General features: G+C 42.7%; 1 protein-coding gene across 2 annotated transcripts in view; it reads right to left on the reverse strand.

Annotated features, from left to right (window-relative positions):
- The window catches only part of LOC143960932 (uncharacterized), a 47,353-nt gene that overhangs the window by 18,182 nt on the left and 3,259 nt on the right, over nt 1-25,912 (reverse strand). The gene's annotated exons all lie outside the window — the stretch shown is intronic.

Consider the following 25,912-nt stretch of genomic DNA (forward strand, 5'->3'; position numbering starts at 1 on the left):
TATGTTTTCTAACAGATGTCTTTTTTTTCCTGCTGTCATGTGGCAATTAAAATGGAGGGGGCTGCATAAGAGGGCTGTGGAAATTAAAGATTAATTCCTCGTTTAATCTATTAATTTTTTTGATCAATCAAAATTATTTTGATCGGTACTCCCCGCCAGGCTTCCGGATCTTCGGGAAGTTACGTCGGAGATCTGGTGACCTCACGGACATCGACATCACTGGACTCCTCCTCCCTTCCCCAAGTGCCTCTGTCTGCTAACGGGACAGTGTTTTTATCTTTATGTGAGTAGTTTGTGTTTGAACACAAAAATGTAATCTTATACTTAAGCGGTGAGCACTTAGATCTTTTCTTTCTACCCATGAGCTGGCGTCCTTGCTGAGATCTAAGGAGACGTGAGAGACGTTTATGGTTAACCCTTTTGATACCCGCTTGCATGACCATCTGTTTGCACGGGGTCCATGCCATAAGGTGAGAGTTATTAGTTAGACCGGAGGTGGAGGGATTGTCACGCTACTGTGGAAAAAAAAATTACTTACGTCAGTGCTACAGTTTGAATTTAAAACGTATTTGTGTGAACTGTGAAGTTAAGTCATGGATTGTGGAAACTAACTAGTGTCGGGTGATTGTATATTGTGTATACCACATTTACCACTGACTAATGCAGAGTTGCAATGCAAGAAGATCAGCTAAAAGTAGTTGGATCTGTATGTGCATTAAAATTAATCAAAATTAGTCGATCGATTAAAAAAAAATCGATTAATCGAACACGAAAATTTTAATCATTAACAGCCCTACTGCATAATAAGCAGACTTTTCTTTAAAAATATTACTTTCCTTTGTCATTTGCTCAGATAAAAGGCTTAATAGCTTTTCAGCTTCCAAACAAATCCCTGATACATACAGTAACTAGTGAACACAGTCTATTCAAGTCTGTCCCCATAGACCCAGTTATTCCACCATTGGGTGTCACCATCTTGCCTCTTGCACAGCTTAGAAAAGGTGAAGTCAGTTCCTGAATCACAATTTTTCTGTGATAGACACCTCTTCCCTATCTGGTCATAGTCATGTGTCACTGCTATTTGGATATGCTAATAGTTGAAGCAAAAGGTGAGACTTTAGTTGATGACTGAGAAAATGTCGATATTTGGATATCGGTAACCGGGCAGTTAGGTCAGCTTAGACTGAACAGTAAATTCATTTGTGTGTTTGAAATATCTTATGGAGTGGATTATGAAAGTAGCTTTATGTTGACATTATAGGGGAGTATAAAGGTTCACATTAAGGCTACCTCCTCCAGTTGTTAATTTTGGGTAAAATGCTGTATTTGGTTCAGATGAGTAAATGTTGTGTAACCGCGTGCCCAAATATGCTGGCCAGAATACCAGGCAAGAAATTTTTTTTCCCATTATATTAATTAATTTCCTTTATTCTCCCTGAGTTGTTGCTCTCTGTCATAGCTGCAGTTGCCTGTGATATCTTGGGGCTTCTTCAGATTATGAGTTGGCACCATATGGAGAAGAGTCAGATCTAGGAGAAGTAAAATTGGCAGCTCTTGCGTTTAAGCTATACATACATCTAAGCATGTGTGCAGGGTGTTGGCAAAAAACTGTCTGGCCTAAGTCTAAACTCCTGGAAAGGTAGAAGATCACTGTGCTGGCCTTCAGGAACTCATGGTAGAAGAAGAGGTCTGCCAAGCATTACTACGAACTGTTGCTAAGATCTTGTGTTTGTCTAAGGACTGTAGTTCACCTTCAGAACTTCTTTGCAAATAATCGCTATGGTGGCTGCTGAATGAAGGTACCATTAAGAGAATACGAAACTGGCACCACTATCCTGGTCTACAGTATGTGTGACTTAAGCTATTCAATGGTACATATACAGTCTCAGAGGGATGGGGGTTGAGCATACTGCTGTTCTACTGCATGTAATATAGTAAGTGACAGTTGTTCAGAGTTCATTGCATCCTCTTGCTGATGCGGAAGTGATGGGAAGTAATAAAAACTGTGAACTCAAGTTATCATAGTTAGTCTCCCATTCATTTATATGAAGTGGGTAGGTGCACTGGAACACAGGCATCAGAAGGAATATTGAAAGCAACATGGACTGTTGCAATGGGAAGGAAATAGGAAGACCATGCTGCATTGAAGGTCTATCTTTTGGTATACTACCTAAGGGAAGCAGAGTACCCTATACTGAGTTGTTGGTTTTTTTTTATTTATTTTTTTATATAAGGTATACCTGCTATTTAAAATGTATCTAAACCCAGAAGTAAAAGTTGAATTTATTGCAGTTTACCAATCCTTAAATGTGGTGGCTAATGTCTGTTATTTTCAACTTTCTTTAACAGACCAAGCAAAAGTGTCAATTAAAAGGGTTGTGACAAACCATTTAATACTGACAGGGGAGCTTGCAATAGTTAGCTTTTTATTCATTTATGTAAAACCTTTATACCAAATGGAAAAAAAAAATGTTTCTGAAACTGCTTAGAAAGGGTTAGTTGGGGTGAGGCTTTAACTTGTTAGCCATGTATGTAAAGACCATTTATTCTATTAGTCCATTTAACATTATCCTCTTCAGACAATGCTGCTGTCCAAGGGTGTCTCCATTGTTCCTTCATAGATGGAGGAGCCATCCTAAGACCAGAAGCATGTTACTGGTCAGATCACCAGGGGAAAATAAAGGGGTAAAAAAGCCATAAAAACGGAAACTAATGCATACGCCATATCTAAGGACTGGTAAAATGCAAAAAACCAAGTTAGACTTACCGGTAACTTGTTTTCCAGAAGTCTTTCAGGACAGCACCTGAGAGATAGCGACTCCTCCCTCCTCGTTAGGAAACACCTTCTTCCTCCAGACTTTAAAGGGAGGCGCCTCCCTACCACACATCAGTTGTAGAAGAGAACCTCCGGCCCCGGCTGGAACACATAAACATATACGTTAGTCACAGCGTAGCATAATATAATACCATAGGACGGGATATTGCTGTCCTGAAAGACTTCTGGAAAACAAGTTACCGGTAAGTCTAACTTGGTTTTTCCCAAGGCGTCTTTCAGGACAGCACCTGAGAGGATAACAGAGACTTACCCCTTAGGGCGGGACAACAGCTTGCAGGACCTTTCTGCCAAACGCCTGATCGCTGGCAGAAGTGAGGTCCAGTCTATAATGTTTCACAAATGTGTGAAAACTCGACCATGTCGCCGCCTTGCAGATCTGCTCAGGGGTGGCACCAGCTCTCTCTGCCCATGTAGATGCCAGAGCCCTGGTTGAGTGTTGGAGGGGATAATCCTGCCTGGGAATATGCCTCCGAGATAGCTAATTTCAGCCATCTAGCTAAAGTAACTTTAGAAGCTTGGAAACTCTTTTTTCTTCCTGAGAAAAGTACAAACAGCGAATCTGAACGTCTGAAGGACTCCGTCCTTTCTAGATAACTCAGCAGAGTCCTCCTGACGTCCAATGTATGGAAAAGAGTCTCCTTATTTCTTTTGGGGTTAACACAAAAGGTTGGAAGTACTATGCCCTGTATACGGTTCTGAACTGAAGCTACCTTCGGTAAGAATTTTGCATCTGTTCTAAGAAGAACTCTGTCAGGAAAAATGGATAGATACGGTTCTTTAACTGACAGAGCATTTAGCTCACTGATCCTGCGTGCAGAGACAATGGCAATCAGAAAAACGGTCTTTAATGCGAGAAACCTAAGGGAAGCCTCCACAAGAGGCTCAAAAGGACCCTTTGTTAGAGACTGTAGGACTACCGACAAATCCCATCTAGGAAAAACCTTAATAGGAGCTGGCCTAGATCTTTTAAGGGCTCTAAAGAATCTGATCACCAGCGGATCTGAGGCCACAGATCTTTCTAAAAACACTGTCAGAGCTGCAACCTGCACCTTCAGGGTACTAACTGCTAGTCCCTTGTCTGCACCATCTTGTAAAAACTCCAAGATGGAGACAAGGCTCCCTGGCACCTGGGCTGCTGAAAAACACCAAGTTTTATAACGCTTCCAAACCTTAGAATAAATGGCCCCTGTAACCCTTTTCCTACTTGCCAAAAGGGTAGAGATCAAACGGCTGGAAAACCCCTTGCTCCTAAGGAGCTGCTTTTCAGAAACCAGGCCGTGAGGGCCAGGCTGGCCACTCCTGGATGGTTTACTGGGCCCTGCGACAACAGATCGTGCCTGAGGAGCAGCTGCCAACAAGGCTTGATTGCCAGACCTAGAACTGTCGAAACCAGGCCCTTTTTGGCCAAAAGGGCGTGATTAGAATAACTGGCACCTTCTCCTTCTGAATTTTTCTTAAAATTAACGGGATTAACTGAAATGGGGGGGGAAAGCGTAGCAAAGACGAAATTCCCATGGATAAGCTAGCGCATCTGTGCCCAGCGAGCCATCGCGACTGTCCAGGGAAAAGAACTGGGGAACCTGGGCGTTCACCCTTGAGGCGAACAGGTCCACCTCTGGAAAACCCCATTTCCCGGCAATCATTGCGAATACCTCCGGGTTTAGAGACCATTCCGCTTCCTGAATAGCGTTTCTGCTTAGGAAGTCCGCTAACCTGTTTAGATCCCCTTTTAGGTGGACTGCAGATAGGGATAACAAACGTTTTTCTGCCCACCGAAGAATCTCCATGGCCAGTACCTGAAGCGACCTGCTTCTTGTACCCCCCTGTCTGTTTAAATAAGCCACCGCCGTGGCATTGTCTGTTAGGACCTGGACGTGATGGGACTGAAGCTCCTGAACAAACAACTCCAGAGCCAAGGCAATCGCCTTGAGCTCCCTCCAGCTCGAGGACCTTATTGCCTCCTCTTTGGCCCAGGACCCCTGAGTGAAACGTGTTCCTAGATGGGCTCCCCACCCCCAGGAACTGGCGTCGGTTGTTAGTCTTTTCTCGACTGGAAAAGCCCAGACTAACCCTTCCGATAAGACATCCTGTCTTTTCCACCACCATAGGGACCTTTTTGCCTGGGTTGAAACTCTTACCTCTGCCTCTAGGGATGCCACTGTGTGATCCCAAGATTTTAGAAGGAAAGCCTGCAAACCCCTGAAATGCATTCTTGCCCACTGGACTGCTGGCATTGTTGAAGTTAGAACCCCCAAAGCTGACATAACCTGTCTTACTGTCAGATTTTGGTTGGTCTGTAGTAAAGACACTGCACTGGAAATTCTGTCCTTCTTGTCTAAGGGAAGGAAGATTTTTTGATCCACCAAATTGATTAGATACCCTAAAAACCGAATCTCCTGAGATGGGTTTAGGGACGACATTTGGAGGTTCAAAATCCACCCCAGCGCCTCCAGATGGCTGCGAGCCCTGCCTAGATTGATCTGCAATTCCTCGCTGGATGGGGCGAAAAAACAGCAGATCGTCTAGATAAGGAATAACTGCGATTCCCTGAAGTCGCAGCGGCGCTAAAGCTTCTGCCATTACTTTGGTAAAAAATTCAGGGAGATGACGACAGGCCGAAGGGTAAGGCCCTGAACTGGAGATGATGAACCACACCCCCCAACCTCACCGCCAGCCTGAGGAACTTTTGAGACTGGGGAGAGATCGGAACATGTAGGTATGCATCTTTTAAATCCACTGACGCCATAAAACATCCTGGCGTCAACAGATTTCTGACTGAAAAAATTGAGTCCATCTTGAACTTCCTGTACCTTATGGACTCGTTTAACGGTTTCAGGTTGAGAATCAACCGAAATTTTCCTGTCGGTTTCTTTACTAGGAAAACATGGGAGTAAAACCCCTCCTGCTGTTCTTGCAGGGGCACCTGAACTACTACACCCTGTTGCATCAGTTCCTCTAGAGAGGACTTCATGGCCAGGGCCCTTACCGAGTCCCGCGGGGTGTTGGTAATCAGGAACCTTTTTGGGGGGTTGTTGGCAAACTTGAGTGAGTAACCCTGCGCGAGAGTAGTCAGAATAAACTGATTTGAAGTTATCCCTGACCACTGCGGAAGAAATTCTTGTAGTCTTCCGCCCACCCGCAGAGACAAGTCATTGCGATTTTTCGGCCTGTGTAGGAGGACGGAAGAGAATTCCGCCTCTACCCTTCGGCTTCGGGGCGGACCAATTTTTCCTTCTCCCCCTGTCCTGATCCTGAGTTTTTTGAGGTCGAAAAAGATGTTTTGGTACCTGCTTTTTCTTTTTGACCGGGAAGGATCTCTTTTTATCGGCTGTCCTGTCAAGAATATTATCGAGGTCAGGGCCGAAGAGCAGGTCCCCTGAAAAGGGTAACCCACACAGCTTATTCTTTGATGCCGAGTCACCGGGCCAGGTTTTAAGCCATAAGGCTCTTCTTGCAGCATTAGTTAGAGCTGCTGACCTGGCTGATATCTTAATTGCCTCAGCTGAGGCATCTGCAACATAAGCCACTGCCGTAATCAGGGTAGGAAAAGAATCTAAGATTTCCTGTTTGGGGGAATCTGCAGCTATATGTGACTTTAACTGGTTAATCCAGTATTCTAAATTTCTGGCTACACACGTTGTGGCCATTGCTGGTTTTAAATTGCTCATAACTGATTGCCATGATCTCTTGAGCAAAAGATCCATGCGTTTGTCCATCGGATCTTTCAAAACTCCCATGTCCTCAAAGGACAGATCTGTGGACCTTGAAACCTGGGAGAAGGCGGCATCCAGTCTGGGCACCTTGTTCCACACTGCTGCAGGGTCCTCCTCAAAAGGAAAACGCCTTTTGTGGGCTTTGGAGAAAAAGGACTTTTTCTCTGGATCCTGCCATTCTTTCCTAATGGCCTCAGAGATGACCGGATGAACTGGGAACGTTCGGCCTTTAGGTTCATCCAACCCAGCATACATGCGGTCATGGAGTGATAATTCCTTTTTCTCCTCACTTAAACCAAGTGTAGCATGAATGGCTTTAAGGAGCCCATCAACCTCTTCAAGGGACAGTTTGAATTTAGAGGGGGCTACCTCAGAATCCTCCAACTCCTCTTCCGAATCCTTAACGGAAAGAGCAGTGGACTGCTTTTCCCTATCTGAAGGGTCTTCAGGCAGAGATTCCAATACCGGGATTGAGAAAGACCCCTGGGAAGACTCTGAAGTGGAAGGCTGACTAACAGCCGGGTTTGCTAGTGAGTCACGAAAATTCTGAATCGTGGCGTATAGCTCCTTCTTTACAGAGGCCACCAGATCCTCACATACAGAGGCTGATTCCTCTTTAACTAAAGAAGTAATGCAGGGACTGCATAGGGTTTTCTTCCAATTTTCTCCCAGCTTGGCACTGCAAGAAGGACATCTTTTCTTTGGGTCAGAGCTCTTAGCCTATGAAGAAAAAGACAAAAAAAGAGAAAAAAACCAGGGAACCCTTAGTGAGACCCAGTCTCAGCCTTGATAGGGATCACCACACAGGTGCACTGAGAAGAAACCAGTCAGCTTCTAGTGCCCAGACAGGCCCCTTGCCACCAGGGGGGAAAGAAAAGAAAGAGAGCGAGACCAAGCGCCAGGAAATAAAAGAAGGCAGACTTTAACCGCTGCTTCTTACCTGGGCTTTGCTGGTGCCTGTGCCTGTCCCCACCGCTGCAGACGCTGAATCTTCTATTACAGGTGTGCAGAAATCCACTTGTGGCTACACGCCGCCTCCGGACTCCAATAATGCAGCTGCACCGGACCAGAAGCGGAAAAAGGCACCAGCTCCTGTCCTCCCTCCTCCCCCCTGCGTCCACGCCGGAAACGACGTTTCAGCCGACCCGATGACCCGCTCTGTCACTTCCGGCGCGACCGCCGAAAAAAATATGGCGGCGGCACACGCGCGCCGCCGCGCCTACGAACGTGCGGGCCACCGAATCTTCGGCTCTCTCCGAGCACAAGAGGGGAAGAGGAGCCCGCTTGCTACCGCTGCCGAGGCCTGGGTAGGTCGGGAGGACAGCGGGTCTCTAAAGGAGGAAAAAAAGGGAAAGAAGCCTTGTCCCTCAGGAACACCTAAGAGAAACTGACTCCCTCCCAGAAGATGTTCCCTCCGGGCCGGAGGAAACACAATAACTGATGTGTGGTAGGGAGGCGCCTCCCTTTAAAGTCTGGAGGAAGAAGGTGTTTCCTAACGAGGAGGGAGGAGTCGCTATCTCTCAGGTGCTGTCCTGAAAGACGCCTTGGGAAATATTCAATTTTTGTTTTTGGGGTTAGATATGGTTTAAGGGTACAGAAATAAGTGTCTGGAAGTTTCACTGGACAGTTTACTGTGCTTTGGTCATTCTGAGTTTATATGGGTGAAAAGAGCAGTGCACGGGGAAGCAAAAGTAGCACTACTAGCACTCACAGGGCAGGAGGTGAATGAACTCTTGAAAGATGAGAAGAGCATCTTGGGTTGCTTGGAGGATTGGTAAGTATCAGTGGGAGCGAGCAAGGCTACAGTTACCCTTGTGAAGGTTAAGTGTAGAACACCCCACAGCATGGGTTGCTAGCTGGCAGTATTTTACTAGCCTGGGTGGTAAAATAAGGACTTATTCCCAATGTAATCAATAGGAGAGGTACCATAAGGCCAGTATTTTTCCCAGAAAAGGTGGTAACCCCAGTTGAACCCTAACCCTTGTCTGAAACTGCTTTGTGGGCACAATAAGGCAGGAGAACAAATATCCTAAACTATGCAGCACCAAGCCAGCCAGACAAAAGCTCCTGATACGTCCATGAGGAAGTACCTTCTGCATGACTTTACCTAGTATGAAGATCAAGGTCAGGAAAGTGTCAACCAAAACGGTACTATTGCAATTACAATAGATACCGTTATTGGGTGTTGTATGTTAGGCCAGGCTACAAGGACTTCCTGGGATGAAATTGCTACCAGTTGCCAATTTCAGGCAATCAGGACAGGTCAGGTTCTTGATGGTGCCACCTGTGGAGCTAAATCAGCCCTCAAATATATACCCCTTTCAGTGAACATTATAGTTTAGTTTACATGATGAGAACTGCTGTAGGAGCCATGACATCTTCATTAGCTGTTATAAAGACCATGGTTTACAGACAATGCTGAAAACTCCTGGAAGATATCTGGACATCATGAACCCCAAGTCAGAGGGTGAGGCATTGATGTACACACCAATTGAAATACTAAATAAACCAATTGAGATCCAGAGTTCCAAAAAAAGGTAATTTATAGAACCGTTTATACACACACTGAATGTACTTCAGTGCGTGTTTATAGAAAACTACAGGAGGGGGCAGATACAAGACCAGTTATCCTGTACAAGAAGCAGGAGCAGCAGTAACAGGTCTTTATTACAGGAAGCTCCTGCACAGAGGCAAAGTGTAACACTGGAATACTACACAGATGTGGAATACATATACAAAGATCTAAATAAGAATATGTGTATTTTGTATTTTGACAAAAATTGCTCGTTCTGATCATGGGACAGTACAGAGTAGCTAATAATAAATAAATGAAACTGACACACAGTATATTTGGTCATAAATGGCCACGGTGTTTATTCAAGGGGTAACCCAAATTAGCTACATTCACATTAACTAAAAAATCAGCTTTCAGCATAGAATTAAATTTTAAAATTAACAAAATGATCCAATACCAGATCTCAATCACCATGTCCTTCCAGACTTATACTGGAAGACGAACCCCCACTGAATATCACCGTGACTAAACAATCATAAAAATAGGGAGGGGGGGTGGGAGCGCAAACTGGTCCTCTTCAGGTGGCTGTGAAGCTGAGGTAGCGTCCGGCTTATATAAGCAGTCATAGGCGTGAAGAAACAGCCCGCCAAATTCCTCCAATGACGGCTTGTTGCTAAGGGATATTGCACCAATAGCCCTGCTGAGAGAAAGGAGAGAAAATGCACAGGCAAAGAGCCCTCTGCCCTGTCCCATTTGGGCCCCCGGTTAATGCCGGGGACCGAACATGGGACAGTACAGAGTAGCTAATAATAAATAAATGAAACTGACACACAGTATATTTGGTCATAAATGGCCACGGTGTTTATTCAAGGGGTAACCCAAATTAGCTACATTCACATTAACTAAAAAATCAGCTTTCAGCATAGAATTAAATTTCAAAATTAACAAAATGATCCAATACCAGATCTCAATCACCATGTCCTTCCAGACTTATACTGGAAGACGAACCCCACCGGCCGAAGCCAATTGTGAAACAAAACGCTGAGGCCCCCCCAACACCGTGGCTTTCTCTATCATATTCTGCAAACCTACATTGAAAATGTCCAGACCTATGTCCGACAAATATACCAAGTCTGATCTATAGAGACCTGAGATAAAACCTTCCAACTCAACGTGGCGATAGGATAAGTTATTGGAAGAAACCAAAAAATTATGAATGGTCCTATTTAAGCGTCTACGAATCTTGTCTAGATAAAACAAATTGCTAGAGGGGGACCAAAGTAACCTAGGAATCATCTCAGAAAAAGCGATAATTGCGGATGGAAAAAGGACCTTAAACGAAAAGAGATCCTGTTTCATCTCACATAAAAGATTCCAAGTTTTAACTTTACCAATATCATTTGCCCCAGCGTGGATTATTAATAGATCCGGGCTGGGCCAAACATTATTTAAATAAATTAATTCATTTCTTACATCTTTCCAACGTAACCCCCTAACACCATGCCAAAAGATTTGCAAAGCATGAACCTTAAAAGCCAAAGTCTTTTCGAAATTCCGTGCTTCGGCTCTTTTGTAGGCCCAATGAATAAATGAATGGCCTATAATCCAGACCTTGAACCTAGGAAAATCTGAAAAGAAACTTAATTAGTAACTAACTCAGGTCGAATGTAAGACTTATATCTAACACTGTCCCAACGACCCAACCTCTGAACCTCCTCAGAAGAAAAACCCATAGAGTTAGCAGCAGTGGCAGCCAAGGGTTTTTAGACAAGAAGAAAGAACAGAAGAAAATTGATAACGAGTAAGAGGAGACAGGTCATTGTGAATAAAGAATGACCCGTGAAAGAAAGGTCTAAAGGCGATAAAATTTAAATTATTTTGGACCGGGCAGATAGGAATATACCCTGCCCGACCCAACTTAATCATGCGTCCCTTACCAACCTGATCGGTTTTTGATCTTCTGATGCATATAGTGATAGAATCTGAAGAAACAAACACATCACTATCTAACAGGATAGCGCATGAAGACTTATTTGAGGCGGAAAACTCACCCAGCCGTAAAGCGCCAAAAAATGCCAAAGAAAAAGCTGCGTTAAATAATAAAATTTCATAAGGGGAATAGCATACTGAAGGCAAAGTCTGAATTAATTTAACCAAAAGATCAATAGAAATGGGTCTCCTACCATCTCTAACCAAATGGGAACGCCTAAAACCTTTCAATACCTGACGTACTGTATAGAAAGAAGACAAGGCCGGAAGGTCAAAAAATTTTAGAAAGAAGGAAACTCCGGCCAAAATTTTATGTATAGAAGCTGCACTAAGGTTAGAATGGATTAAAAAAGTAACAAAAAAGACAGAGCTGTGTAAGCATTACAACTGGCAATACTTAAATTGTATGTAGAGCAGAAACTATCCCATCTCGACCATGCTCGCAGATAGTCCTCCCATGTTCTCAGTGAAACGGAGTTCTTTAAATTGGCGGAGATTAATCCCAAATCAAGCCCCAGAGGAATTCCGGGCATTGGGAGCCAATTGGGTCTGCCTCCGGAGCCAATTCGTGGAACCTGGAAAACTGAAGACGAGATAACGAGTCTGCAATGCTATTGCTTACACCTGGTAAATGTTTAGCCTTAAGCCAAATATTATATTTCATACAATGGAGAACTAAGAAACTAAGCAATTTGATTACAAAATCAGACTTAGAAGATAAACAATTAATCGCGAATAGGACACCTTTATTATCCGTGTGAATTAAAACTCTCCGATTTTTAAACAAATCACACCAAATAACTACCGCCACCACTACTGGGAATAATTCTAACAAGACTAGGTTACGCCCAATGTCAGGAATCCTCCAAGATGTGTGCCACTTTGAAGCACACCAATGACCTGCCAGGAAGGCACCAAAGCCTATAGAACCTGAAGCGTCGGTAAAAAGGCCTAGTTCAAAATTGTCTATAAATTCTTTCTGCCATAACGTTGATCCATTAAAACCTAACAAGAACTCATCCCATACCTTTAAATCATCTTTAATGGCTTTTGACATGGTAACATGAGAAAAAGGATTTTTTAAATCCTTTGTAGCCCTAGCAAAACGGCGAGAAAAAATCCTAGCTACCGGAATTACTCTTGCAGCGAAAGCAAACAAGCCTAATAGAGATTGGACATCTTTAAGCAGAACTCTCCGTCTAGATAGAAAAGAGGATATTAGCGACCTAATCTTGAAAAGCTTTGATGGAGGCAATCTGAATTCCATGGCATTTGAATCAATGACAATGCCCAAAAATTCCAGACTAGTAGATGGAAACACTGTCTTCTCCTGGGCAAGGGGAATGCCAAAATGTTCACAAATATCAAAGAAGGCTGACAAAGAATCAGAGCAAACAGAACATTCAGGTGGACCTATGAAAAGAAAATCATCTAGATAATGAATATAACCAGCACCGGGATGCACCACAGACACTACCCATTGAAGAAAAGAAGAAAAAGCCTCAAAGTAAAAACAAGATAAGGAGAAGCCCATTGGCATACATTTATCAAAATAAAAATATCCGTTAAAATGAAAACCTAGAGAACTAAAGCCTTGCGGGTGTACTGGGAGTAAACGAAATGCAGACTTAATATCCGCCTTGGCCATTAATGAATTCCTTCCAAAATGCTCAAGGAGAACCAAGGCCTCATCGAAAGAAGCATACGTAACTGAAGCATCGAAATCAGCAACCTCATCATTAAGAGACTCGCCAGCAGGGTATGACAAATGATGTATTAGGCGAAAAGAGCCTGGCTCTTTTTTGGGAACTACGCCCAATGGAGAAATTCTGAAGTTGGAGAAAGGGGGTGAGAAGAACGGACCCGCAATCCTGCCCTCTGTTAGTTCTTTCTCAATTTTAACCCTAACAACCTCTGGGTGTGAAAAGACCGAACGCAAATTATCCACTAACTTACAACCAGACCCAGAAAAACCAGGGACTAAAAAACCATGCTTGAAGCCGCTATAAAGCAGCTCCGCCATCCTGGTGTTTGGATACATTTCTAGCCAAGGAAGCATGTTTGACAATTTCACCGTTGTCTGTGCCTTTTGAAAACCCATCCCTGGATTGAGGCTGACCTGACATGACAGAGGCCTTTCGATAACATCTACAAGCCGGGTGTGACCCTGTACAATATGAGCACTCGTGTTTGTATCTACAGTTGGCCAGAAATCTGCATTGTCCTTCATTGAATGCAAAGCAGAAACCTTTGCGAAATGAATTATTAGTAGAGTTGGGTGCTTTGAATTGCACCTGCGGTTTTGGAGGCAACATCAGATTTAACCAAAGGCCAACGTCTTTCACACCCCAACGTAGAGAAGGGTGTACCGCCAGCTTCTGCCTGAAATTCTCATCATAATGAAACCATGAAATACCCCCGAAATGCCTAAAGGCCTCAGCAACAATGTCTAGATGTTGAAATAGCCCAGAACATTTTTCTGGAAATTTTTCACCCATAACTGAAGCGAAAATACAGAATGCTTGAAGCCAATTCTGGAATGTTCTAGGTACTGCTCTCCTTCTATCTTCTTCTGAACGCTCCTCTGATTTCTTATCTAATTTAGAAAGAAATTCTTTAGAAGAAGGCAGGAGGGATAATAAATCAACAAATTCTCCTCTCCAAATTTTCTCCTTAACTGAGGAAGACAAGTGGAAACCTAACGGGGAGATTTCACACGGAAGCGCCTCTTTCATACAAGCTTCTGCTACTTGACAAGGTATATTATTACAAGAACTAGGCTGTAAAAGACCACCAGTATTCACTAAAATGCTCTGAGTTCTTAAAGGGTTAAACTGTTTCTCCATAGGAATAGTAACATTACCCTGCGAACGCATAGCGTTCCAGACAGGGCCAACATTTAATGCATCCGCAGTGACTGACTGCTGCAATCCAGTACCATCTTGATAAGCACCAATATTTTGTGCACCTGAAGCAAGCAAAGGCTGCACATCTTCCCTTACACCAATAGGGGGAGCAGTACTGATATTCAAATGATTAACAGGATTTTGTAATATCGCTCCAGAATACTGAGCACCTGACACTGCACCAGAATACTGTGCACCTGGCTGCAAATTATAGGAAAAAGTACCAGAAGACTGTACACCTGACATAGTATTAATAGGAGCACCAGCAGGCTGTGTCTCCTGAGCTGCACCAAATAAATGTGCCCCTTGTAAGGTACCAGAAGGCAGTGCCTCCTGTACAGGGATAGTTGTTTGAACTGAAACATTGTTTAATTGCTGTCTATTCTGAAAAGAACTGCCAGCGCTTGCAAACAGAGCCCTGGCAATGAGAGAGGGAGAGGGAGATCCTTGTTCCCCTTCTGACAGGCTAGTAAAAGCATTTGCTAATGAATTAAGGATAACAATTAAGTCAGGTAAAGAAGAAACAGGATTCTCACCAGGCGGAATATCTGACACAGCATTCTGTCCCAAAGGAGCTGCAGCGCTGGTTTCTGGAATGGAGGATGAGGAGGATAAAGTTCTAGCATCTTTAAGATACCTGGAACGAGAAGTAGAAGTGAAAGAATCTTCCTTAGAATAAGGAACAGCAGGGGCTGCCGACTTTTTCTGCTTCTTTCCATTTCCTACAGGTGTGCGGGAGTTGCCAGCTGAAGGAGAATTCCTGTGTTCCTCCATAATGTTCGGCATGGGCGTCAGACAGGCAGGGAGAGAAGAAAAAGCAGGAGGGTCTTCAGCTAAGCAGTGCCTCAGCCACTCCTCACCGCCGGAGCTTTCTGCTTTTTCCAGAAGCTGACGAAGGAGAGACTCCATTCTAACTGTACACCTGAGTGCAAACTGGTCCTCTTCAGGTGGCTGTGAAGCTGAGGTAGCGTCCGGCTTATATAAGCAGTCATAGGCGCGAAGAAACAGCCCGCCAAATTCCTCCAATGACGGCTTGTTGCTAAGGGATATTGCACCAATAGCCCTGCTGAGAGAAAGGAGAGAAAATGCACAGGCAAAGAGCCCTCTGCCCTGTCCCATGCGGGCCCCCGGTTAATGCCGGGGACCAAACATTCTCTCTCCCCCTCAGCCTGTAACTGAGTTTCAGTTTTTTTTGTTAGTATCTGCTCCCACTTCCTCAATTCACACCTAGGTGAGGGTGACGTAGCTCGTCCCGACTCCCTCCCCGCTTGCAGCCTCCTAGGATACATCACACATTCCAGGAGGCTGTAAAACTATAAAAAAATTATGCAAAACTACAGAAGTATATCCCGAAGGCATTAGAAAAATGAGAAAGACTGTCATCTAATAAGAAAAACAGCATTATCAAAAAAGCCAACAACAAATAAACATTGGCTCTATCTAATTATGCCTCATATGTCTTTTATAGATAGAATGCCTGACTCATAGAGGGAAGGGGAAGGAAAGGGGAGGGGGGAACAAGGAAAAAACAAAATTAAGGGTCAGGAAGACCAACTGGTGGAATCAAGTGGGCAAAGTAGTGCCACCTAGACACAGGAAAATATAAAAGACCATTAAAGGAGGGCATTGAAAACTCAGTGGAACCATATATGAGAAATATAGGCTCAATTCTCATCATAATGGCCACCATGCCCATAAAGATGTACATATTTAAGATTCAAATAACCATCTGAAATAGTATCATGTGGAAAAAAAAATTAAAAATAAATATTGGGGAGAAAAGGAGGAAAAAGGAAAAGATGAAAATCCCAAGGAAGAAGAGAAAAGAAGAATGAAAGAAAAGTGAAGAAAATAAAAAAATGTCCAGCAATAATTCCCTTGACCCTTATGGCCCTTTCACACAGGCAGAATGATTCACCTGTCAGTTTTTCAGGTGGTCCTGATCAGACCCTCTAGTCTCCTCTATGGAGCGACGGGTGTCAAAAGACATGTGCCAACGGTCTGTTGACGCCCACCAACATCCAATCCGATAAAAACAGACAGATGGGGATCTGTTCCTCATCCGTCTGGCAGATCAGACGGCAGTCGGGTGTAAATGGACAGATGGTCCATTTACATTTGACCACCCATAGAGAAGAGTGGGCAGTGTCTATGTCTGCTCTGCATAAGCAGAGCAGATACGGACCAACCATCTGTCTGCTCAGCGAGCCCGCCCTGTGTGTGGGACCCCTTACCCGTCCAGCTCCGTACAGAGTCCCTTGCTGTATAGGCAACTAAATATTTAAACTAAGGAGACCACACACAAATTTGGCTTGTTGATCCCTCTGTCTAGATGCATAATATTTTATTTTTAGTGACAACCTAGTTTAACATTGGTAATTTCCACGCCCGGGCTATTGTCATTTCTGCAGCTAAGAGGATATAAAAAAAATGAGGGTGCATAAGTATTTGGGTGTCTGATCCGAGAGATTGATTTTCTTTAGTTTTTTTAAACTTAAAGTTCCCCTTTAACTAGAGAAAACCTTAAAAGTTAACTGCCAGTTTTATTTTTTGCTGTCTGTGTCCTGTTAGTTAGATCCCCCACTCACTTTCTGTTCTAGAGACACAAAAGGAAGTGAGAGAAAATCTTTACAAAGAGGTGTACCACAGGCACGTTGACCTGTGCTTTTTTCTCAATACTTTGTTTTTAAAGAAAACACATGGAAAAATACAGAAAATATATGACTTACATGTCCAGAAATCAAATGTATACAAATAAGACTCAGTACTAGGGAGATACTGGCTGGTAAAGGAGGCAGATACACATGGAAAAAGGTAATCTAGACAATCAAACAGTAAGGAGTCCCAGTGTGGTATTTTAAGTCAAAGAACGCCAAAAAAGGTAGCTAAATACAACAAAACAAAAAAAAGGGGGGGGGGGATTAAGGAACACCTTAGACCTGATTCTTGGTGCTTGGCACAAATAGAATATTTATAAGAGAACTTCAAAATTCTCTCCACCTGTTAGTCCAAAAAGTTCACTTCTAACTCTTTCTTACATTTGGAGATATATGGGAGTTGAAAGGTTGTGGGTGGGGGACACAAGTTGATAGTTGGTAGGTCTGAGACACCGCATGGCCTAGCGGAGACTACTCTATGCCAAAAAGCTCGACTGTGGTAAAACGCCATCTAGAACAATAATCCCGCAAATGCCGGGTCGTCCATGATATGTTGTCTAGAGACCGATTGTCCTTTATAATAAAGTGCCGGGCCTGAAAAAACCCTATTGAGCTCATATCCTGAAAACTAGCCCCCTGTATACCCGGGGCAAAGGCCGGGTTCCCAATTATGGGAGTAAGTGGTGAGGGGTCCGGGGAAACAAAAGTATACCAGAAAGTTTTGGAGCACAGGCGCCATGTTTCACCTACCGTAGGGTGGGCGAGAACCGAAGTGGGTTGGTTTGTATGGCTCCACAGCACAGAGTCTAGCGGAAGCCTGGAGAGACTGTTCAACCTGCACCCATTGTTTAAGAGTGCCCCTTTGAAGACATCATCTATGACGAAACATGTAGGGCGGCGCTACGTACTGACGCCATCACGCCCCATGTGACCCAGGTACATCGGTGTTCGCTTTGTTTTTTAAGCTAGCGGGCTATTTTAAATGTGTTTTTGCAGCAGATGTGTGTTCCCGCATGCTTTATTTTGAGCAATAAAGGCTTTTCGATCTACTTTATTACACTATTGGAGTTTTTCCATTTTTTTGCACTCACGGCTCTCCTGGCCATTGAGTGACATTTCCAGATTGGAAGTCCAGTCCTTCCACCTTTGATCATCATGGAGACGTGAGGCTATGGAATCACAGGAGACCCATCCATTCCTGCAGAGGGATATATCTGCTTGCGATTAAGACCTTGCTATTTAGGAGGTCCACCGTCTTTGGTAAGGGCATTGATATACTAATTGGGACTCACTTCCAACTGGGGATTTCTTCCATACCTCTTTCTCCCCCTTCTCTTTTTCGGCGAAGGTGGATGAACCCTGGATGTTTGCTTTTCTCATCGGACTTGCTTCCTTCCATCAGTGCTTTGTTTCGATTTGTGTATCGACTCAATTTTTTCCTTCCATCGGGTTTTTGTTTGATTTATGTATGGACTCAACCCACTGCTTTTTATTATTTTTTATTTGATTCATAATCTTTTTATCATTCTCTTTAAATGTAATTTTTCATTTTGAGTGTTTATATCACAAGCACAACTTATGTTTTTTATTGTTGTTCACCATAGAGATATTTGATGTTTTTTTTGTTGCAGCTTAGTTTTTGCTCTCTATTCACCCCTTTACACTTTATTGTTTAAGAATCCAGCACTCTTGTGAGATGGCATGCCGCATGATAAAGGGGGAGCGTCCAGAAATGCCATACCTCCCAGTAGTTTTGGCAATCATAGCTTTGTTTGGCTAAGATGAGAAGGCTTCTGAGCCCAGAGGAATAAGACAAGCGCTCAACTGACCACTCCAAGAAAAGGTCCCGGGATAGATATTGGAAGAACCTGAACCAAACGAGGCATGATGTTCATCCTGCCAATACTACATCTTCCAAACCATGAAAACAGACCATGATGCCACTTCGAAAGATATTTTTTGATGGTTGTCAGAAGAGGCGGAAAGTTTAGGGCAAAGATGTCTTCCACCTTAGGAAGAAAAATGTCTAGGTATGTTATGTGGGAAGTGGCCCATTTGAATGGGAAGTCAGTCTAAGAAGAGCAGCCATGAAGTTGACCTGTGCTTAATGCATTTGAGCTGATGTGTATTGACCCCCTTATTTTTTTTCTCCCGCACTGCATTGATTTACAAAAACCAAAATAAATCCTTTTTTTACCCAGTGCTATCTATTGAAAACAATAGATTTTGGACTGTTTTTGTAATGTTTCTGCATTGAGCAACACAGCTGGTGAGCCCTTAGGCAGTTGTCACCAAAACAGGTATCCCCCATTGGAAGATTTATCCACAACTATAGAGGTGGCATTTCCCTTCACTTTTATTCCTTGGTGACAGTGATCACAAGAACAAATAGTGCGTAGACAGCAGGTACATGGAAAGCAATAATAACTTGACAAAGGTTCTAGCCCTCACCACTCTATCCCAAACTTAAAGTGAAAAAGTTTTCCTTTACATGCACTTTAAACGCAGGGTTCATATATACTTTATAGTACTGCTTTTGCAGCCATGTATAGCATGTTAACACACAGCTAAATAATAATGAGAGCAATCTGTAGTGAAAGTACGTGACCCAATCACTAAAATCTTGAACACGTTAATGTAATTTTCAGCACCTTTCATTCAAATATCCCAGGTGATCAGTTCATGAAGGTCCATGTTCAGGCATTTCCTGTTATAAGGTGACAACACTATCTCCATCTCCAACTTATATTACTGTTTTGTCACCCTGCCAGTAGAAATGAGGATGTTAAAGTGGCTGTAAATGCATGAAAGGTAAAAAACTTTCTGTGTGCTGCTCCCCCCACAGCCCCCCTAATACCTGAGACCCCTCTCAATCCAGCAATGTGCACGGGAGCCTCTGGTGTCCTGGTTCTCTCTCTCCTCATTGGCTGAGACTGCCGTCATATACAGCCAGTAAACCAATGAGGAGAGAGCAGGGGCTGGCCAAGCTGCGGCTGTATGTGTCCTATGGATGCAAATACTTGGGCTCGGGAGCGAGCATGCACCAATGTCCGCATAGCAAGCAACTTGCTTTTGGGGGCACTGGTCAAGGGGGGCGAGCCAGAAGCGCCAAAGGAGGACCCGAGAAGAAACGGACCGGGACTGTTCTGTGCAAAACCTTATTTAGAAAAAAAATAAAAAATTTTAATGTCACTTCAAGAGTTTACATTTCTCTTGAAATCTCAGTAAAATTTTACAAAGATTTTGGTGAAATGCATTGCGGGCAATAGGGTAGGTGAAATTAAGGTGTTTTTTTAAAGTTGCAATAGGCTATGAATGGCTCCCGAGGGTTACAGAAGCTACTTTAAAATATCCGGGGCCTGTTCCTGTACCAAAAGTGACCCCTTTTTTAGCTTGATTTTTTTTTTTTTTAACAAAAATAAAATGGAAGGTGGGAAAAAAAAAGTTAAATAAAAAATGTAAAGCAACAGTGCACACAATAGAAGTGGAAAGAACACCAAATTAAATAAACAAAGCCACCCTGAATACACCTCCCAAACACACCCTCTAAATAAAAAAAATGTAAAAATAATTTTTTCAGGTCAATTTTGCTGGCTAAATGAAGAAAATGTAATAATTCAGCTAATCCCTACCTATCGCATATTCTCCGAACTAGATCCTATTGTCACTTGAAACCTACCCTAAAATATGCCACGCAGCCCTCAGTGTATATAGACAGGAACTGGCTACAAAGGGGCTGCAGGAGATCAGCAGCATTCAGATGCAACAAAATGCTTGAAAAGGTGAAAGAAAAAAAGAAATAAAGCCAATTATTTCAGATACTCAGTGCCTTAGTAGTCTAAACTCCATTCAAGATTTGCATCTACTTTAAAGACGTATAGAAAAGTAATGCTTGTCCTGACATCTTGATGAAGCTGATAATTCAAGTTGCAGGAAAGTGAAAATGCGGGCAATTTCTCTAATAGAGAACTGAATACATTCTAGTGGACTCTTAGAGAATATCCAGCTCGTACTATTACATAAGAGCGCCCCATAGTGGACATTGAGCATAATTCCGCCGACCCTAATTAAAGGAATGTCACATAGGTTAAAAAAACGCAGGTATAAACTCAACATTTTAAAAAATATATATTTTTTTCTAAACATTTTGCTGTTAATCTAAAATAAGATAAGTGCTTAAAGTGGTTGTAAACCCTTACAACACACTTTGACCTACAGGTAAGCCTAGATTAAGGCTTACCTGTAGGTCCAAGAAATATCTCCTAAACCTATACGGTTTAGGAGATATTTGCCCGAAGACAGGCACCGCTGTCTATGGCGCATGCGCCGTAGACAGCGGCGCGCAGGCGCACTGAGCGCGGCATCTTCAACGACGGAGATACCGCGCGTGTCGGCTCCCATGCGCGGGAGTGATGTCATTGCGGCTTCGCCGAATGACAGCGGCGGAGCTGCGAGACCCCACCAAGAAGATGGATGCGCCGGACTACAGGGGACAGCGGTGACTTCGCTGGCTCCTGTGTCAGGTAAGTGACACATAATGGACTACTATGCGTAGAATCCAACGTGATTGCATTTAATGTATACATTTTACATCCCCGTGAATCCCCCCCACTTCTCCGCCCGCCCCCATCCCTTATCTAAATTTTTTCCTTTTCTCCCAGTTCTCCCGATTTACCCGATCTTATCCTCCTACAGCCTCCACATATCTCATCGTCTTCTTGAAACTCCTTCCAATCTGTTCTCAGTATCTCAGATATTCCATATATATAGTTATATGTCTCTTCTACCCTTCCATCTTTTATTGTGGGGCCTTTTGTTTCTTGCCAACATCTCAGTATCTGACTTTTAGTTGCATAGATCAGGTGAGGGATCACAGATTGTTTATATTGTTTTATTGAACTTTCTATCCCGTGAAACAAACACGTCCAAGGTTCTTCTAATATTTCTCTATTAGTAATTTCTTTTATTAATGGTAAGATCTCTTTCCAGTAGCTTTTTATTTTTGGACAACCCCACCATATATGTGCCATCATTCCCACTACTTTGCATCCCCACCAACAATATGGTGATTTCCCGATTTGATATTTACTTATTTTATCTGGGGCTATATACCACCTTGTAATAGTTCATCTCAGCTGTGTTAGTGTCAACTGCGGAGCTATGTACCAGTCTCAAATTTTTCCTAATTTTTGTTTGTTCCCAATTCTTTTTCCCATTTTGTTAATGTATGGTGGGTCCTCCAGCCCTTCCTCTGGCATTAGAATTTTATAAATCTGTGATATATCATTTTTTGTGCTTGATGCCATACTCCGCCACTCCAGCGGCCTTAGATCTTCCACTGATCTTATTGGTTGTGGCAAAGTTATGACAAAGGGGTTGATTTACTAAAGGGAAATCCACTTTGCACTACAAGTGCACTTGGAAGTGCACTTGGAAGTGCAATTGGAAGTGCGGTCGCTGTAGATCTCAGGGGAAGCTATGAAATGAGGTGAAGCTCTGCTGGTTTTATCATCCAATCATGTGCAAGATAAAATACTATTTCCTATGCATGTCCCCCTTGGATCTACAGCGACTTTACTACTTCCAAGTGCACTTTCAAGCGCACTTGTAGTGCAAAGTGGATTTGACTTATGTAAATAACCCCCATAGTGTTTCAAATAGAGGTACCGCCATTCATTAATCACTATCAAATCTGACTTGTGTTTTAATTCTTGAAATGTGCATATTTTCCCCTTTTCTGTAATATCCTATAATTGTGCATTTTCATTTTTTATCCAGTCTCCAAATAATTTCTCTATTCCCGGTGTAAAATAATTAGTTTCTTTCAGTGATATTAGTGGAGAATCATATTTCCATTTGCCTTGTTTGTGTATTAGATCCTAAATTCTAAGTACATTTCATGTCATTGCGTGTGTAATCTCACCCAGTGCTCTATATTGAGGTGGGATCCAAATGATTCTACCCAGCCGTGTATCACTCATGTTCTCAATTTGTACCCATCTTTTTCATTTTTCACCCTTGTCCACTCCATTACTTGTGAAATTAACACTGCATTATAGTATTTTTTAAAGTCTGGTACCTTTAGCCCACCTTGCGTTTTATCTCTCCTTAAAGAGGGATTCCACCTAAAAAAAAAATATTAAAAGCCAGCAGCTATAAATACTACAGCTGCTGACTTTTAATAAATGGACACTCACCTGTCCCGGGTTCCAGCGATGCCGGCAGCCGAGGCCGATCGATCGCTCGGCTCTCGGCTGCTGCCGTCACCATTCTAGGTGAGGGAATCAGGAAGTGAAGCAAATCGGCTTCACTTCCCGGTTCCCTACTGCGCAATAGGAATTGTCCGCTCTGTCACTGGGACCCGTGTGTGTCCCAGCAGACAGCGCGGCAGGACAGGAAATGACATAGACTCCCACGGGAGTCTATGCCCGGAAGTGGGTGTAAATAACTGTCTTTGACAGGTATCTCCACCCCCCTCCCCCTGTAAGGTGCCAATTGTGACACCGGAGGGGGGGAGGGTTCCGATCAGAGGAAGTTCCACTTTAGGGTGGAACCCCGCTTTAATACCGAGAATGAGATACTTGGTTTCCTGTTCTGCCAAATTAATTTATTATATTTTTTAATGTTTTAAAATATGTCTGAGGTAGCGGAATAGGCAACATTTGGAATTTGTACATAACTTTTGGTACTATTACCATCTTTACGGTATTTATTCATCCTATCCATGGGAGGGACCTTGTTGCTATTTTTCTTATTTCCGTTTTTATTTCATTTAATAATGGGATATAATTTACCTGGTATCATTTCCTGGGGGGGATCATATTAATATTATTCCTAAATATTTTAGTTCTGTCTTCCATATAAATGTAAATGATTGCTGTAGGCACCTTTCTTCCCATTTATGTTTTATATTTAAAATCTCTGATTTAGAAAGATTTATTTTTAAGTTGGATAATTCTCTGTAATTTTTCATTAAATTGGGCATTGTAACCCTAGGGTTAGAAATATAAAATAATACATCATCAGCGTAAGCTGCTATTTTATCTTAATCCCTCCTATGTCTGGGTTGTTCCTTATTGTTGCCAGCAGGGGTTCTAGTGATAATACAAATAATAGGGGTGATAGGGGGCACCCCTGTCTCATTCCGTTGTACATTTCAATGGGGAAAGATAAAGTCCCATTGACCTTCACATTTGCAGTAGGATGCTAATCCATTTGACCATCCTTGGACCCATCCCCATGGCTTCCAAGATGTTCATCATGAATCCCCAGTCTACCCTGTCAAATGCTTTTTCTGCGTCAATCGATAGGAGTAGACCTGGGGTATTTTCCTCTCTAATTTTCTGAAGCAAGTGCAATGTTCTCACCCTTTTCTGCCGGGGATTAACCCAACTTGGTCGCATGTACCAAATCGGTCATCAGATCTTTCATCCTGGTAGCCAATACCTTTGCAAATAATTTTGTGTCTGCCTTCAACAGAGATATTGGTCTGCAACTTGAACATAAGATACTATCTTTTCCCTCCTTTTGGATGATTGTGATTGAAGCCAACAGGGCTTCCCTTTCCATCTCATAATTTGTTCCAAGTCCGTTCATATATGAACATAATTTAGGTAATACATTTTCTTAAAATTTTTGTAATAAATCGTGAACCCATCAGGATCTGGACTTTCCCACTGTTGATTATTTTAAGGCTGTATTGATCTCCTCTTCTGTTATGGGTTTTTCCAGTGTAATTGGCTTATTCTTGGTTACTTGAGGTAATCTGCCACTTTTTAAGAACTCTGATCTTTTCCAGTCTTGCCATTTCTTGTTGACCCTTTTGTTTTATTGAGTATAAAGACCCATAATAGTTCTGGAACACTTTTGCTGTTTCTGTTGTTGAGAATACCAACTCCCTAGTACTATTCTGTATTTTTTCTATGTAGTTTAATGATTTTTTTCTTCTTCAATATTCTTGTCAGATGTTTCCCCATTTTATTTCCCCATAAAGATCTTTTAGTTTGTTCCTTTTTATCACTAGTGCCTGGAGCCATTCCCCTTCCTTTTTTTATGCTTCTGTTCTAATTTATGGATTTCTTTTATTAATGCTTTTTTTTCCTTTCCTTTTTTTTTCTTGATCCCATCTCAATCAGGGTGCCCCTTATATAGGCCTTATGGGCCTCCCAAAGGGTGGCCTCCGTTATCGCCTTTGTATCATTTATTTTAAAATATTGTTCTATTTCCTCTTTTATTTTTTCTTCTTCTTCTATAGCCTGTAATAGTTCTTCGTTTAATCTCCATGAATTAAACTGTCTTTGGGCACCTGGTATTTTCATTTCCATGCTCACCAGGGAATGGTCCGACAATATTGTTATTTCAATATTCGTCTTAGTCACCATCTCTAGCAACCTGTCTTTGGCCATTATATAGTCGATCCTTGAGTATGTTGCGTGCACAGGGGAGTAAATTGTATAATACAGTGTCTTGGGCTGCTGTACTCTCCATATGTCCAGCAATTGACACTGATACAATTTATTTTTTATTATTTTTAACTGTACATTCCTAGTACCCGCAACATACTATTAATTCTTGGTTCCAAGCAGAAATTTAGATCCCCTGTCATAATCACACTTTCCTTTTTTAAAGTCAATATACTTCTCTATGACCGGCCTAAATAATTAGTTGGCTTCTTATTGGGGCAATAGATGTTTGCCAGGGAACATTCCATTTCATATAGTTTCCCTTTTAGGAAGAGGTATAAACCTTCAGGGTCTGTCATCCTTTCCTCCAATATGAACCGCACTCCTCTGGCCATCCCAATGGCTACCACCTTTGCTCTTCTTGTTGTAGAATCCCCATAAAACCATGTTGGGTAATCTGTCTAAAACAGCTTTACATGGGCCTCATGGATAATATGCATCTCCTGAAGGAACACTACCCCTGCTTTACACTGTTTAACAGCCTTTAATTTTATATGCCTTTTTCTTGGCGTATTAAGCGTACAAACATATGATATGAATTTTAACTGTTATATTTGATCAAAGTAATCTCTTTCTAACCAATTTTGGAGAAAAATAATCTGTTTGATGCAACTCACATAGATAGAGATCTCTGGGAACCCCCCCCCCCCCTTTTTGGCCCCCTTCTGGCCCTAGAGCCATAGGTGGAAAGATAATCCGTCTCCACCGATGATTCTCTTAACCTGGGGTGAGACGCTGAACATCCTTCCCCTCACCCCCCAGATCCAAATGTCCGACTTTCCGTGCCCTTTTACCCCTGCCACCACTGGTTCACCGCCCCCTCCGACCATTTCT

Source organism: Lithobates pipiens, unplaced genomic scaffold (assembly GCF_037356315.1).
Source record: "Lithobates pipiens isolate NorthernLeopardFrog02 unplaced genomic scaffold, aLitPip1_a1.2 Scaffold_8, whole genome shotgun sequence".
Classification (NCBI taxonomy): Eukaryota; Metazoa; Chordata; class Amphibia; order Anura; family Ranidae; genus Lithobates; species Lithobates pipiens.